Consider the following 1379-nt stretch of genomic DNA (forward strand, 5'->3'; position numbering starts at 1 on the left):
TCCAGGATTTTCTGAAATCCCATCCCTCATGATTTCTTATAGAGCAATAGTGTTCCAGCACATACATATACCACAATTTGTTCAGCCATTCCTGAATTGATGGACATCATCAACTTCCAGTTCTTTGCCACTACAAAAAAGAGCTGCTATGAATATTTTTTGTACCTGTTGGACTTTTATACTTTTTCATGATCTATGCAGGATATAGATCCATAGTGGTATTGCTGAATCAAAAGGGTATGCACAATTTTATTGTCCTTTGAGACGAATTCCAAATTAGTCTCTAGAAAGGTTAGATCAGTTCACAACTCCAACAGTGTATTAGTGTCCCACTTTTCCCATATCCCCTGCAACATTGATCATTTACCTTTCTAATCATATTAGTCAATTTAAGAGGAGTGAGGTGGTACCTTACATATGGTTTAATTTGCATTTCTCTAATAAGTAATTATTATAGCAATTTTTCACATGATTATAGGTATCTTTGATTTCTTCATCTGAGAATTACCTTTCCATGTTATTTGGTCATTTATCAATTGGGGAGTGCCTATTTTTTTTTTAATAAACTTGATTCAGTTCTCTATATATTTGAGAAATGAGTCCTTTATCAGAAGCATTAGTTATAAAAATTGCTTCCTAACTTACTGAATTTCTTTTTTTTTGTTACATGAAAGTTTTTTACTATGACAGAGACATCATACAATTTTCATGATCTTGGTCTTTCTTTCTTGCCTTTGTACAAGGCCAGAAGAGAAACATTTGCAACTTTTACAACCTTGAAGCGTACTCCAGGAATATCACCAACAGCATGGCCTTTTCGACCAAATCCAGCAACCAAAACTTCATCATTTTCCTCAATAAAATTCAAGCAATCATCATTGGGAACAAAGGCAGTGATTTTTTTTGCCATTCTTAATCAACTGGACTCTCACACACTTCCTGATGGCAGAATTGCGCTGCTTGGCTTCTACACCAACTTTTTCCAAGACAATCCCTTTGGCATGAGATGCTCCTCCAAATGGGTTGGCCTTCAAGGCAGTGCCCAAATGTGCTTTCTTATATTGTTTGTCATGCCACTTTTTGTCTCTCCTGTGGCTGCGGAGCTTCCTAGCAGTACGAAGACCACGGCACTTACCCATGCTGTCGCCGTCCGGGCCAAGAGAGAAGAGAGAAGGCCTGAATTTTAATCTTGGTTGCAGTGGCTTTGTTTGTGCATAAACTTTTTAATTTTAAGTAATCAAAATTATTGTTTGTTTTTTATAATGTTATCTGTCTCTTCTTTGGTCATAAACTGTTCCCATTTCCACAAATCTGACAGGTAAACTATTACTTGTTCTCCTAATTTGTTTATAATATCACCTTTTATGACTTAATCCCGT

At 36.1% G+C, this 1379-nt stretch overlaps 1 pseudogene; it reads right to left on the reverse strand.

Moving 5' to 3' along the window:
- Positions 1-664: 664 nt before the first annotated feature.
- On the reverse strand, positions 665-1156 carry LOC141499973 (small ribosomal subunit protein uS12-like; annotated as a pseudogene).
- Positions 1157-1379: the final 223 nt, after the last annotated feature.

Source organism: Macrotis lagotis, chromosome X (assembly GCF_037893015.1).
Source record: "Macrotis lagotis isolate mMagLag1 chromosome X, bilby.v1.9.chrom.fasta, whole genome shotgun sequence".
Classification (NCBI taxonomy): Eukaryota; Metazoa; Chordata; class Mammalia; order Peramelemorphia; family Peramelidae; genus Macrotis; species Macrotis lagotis.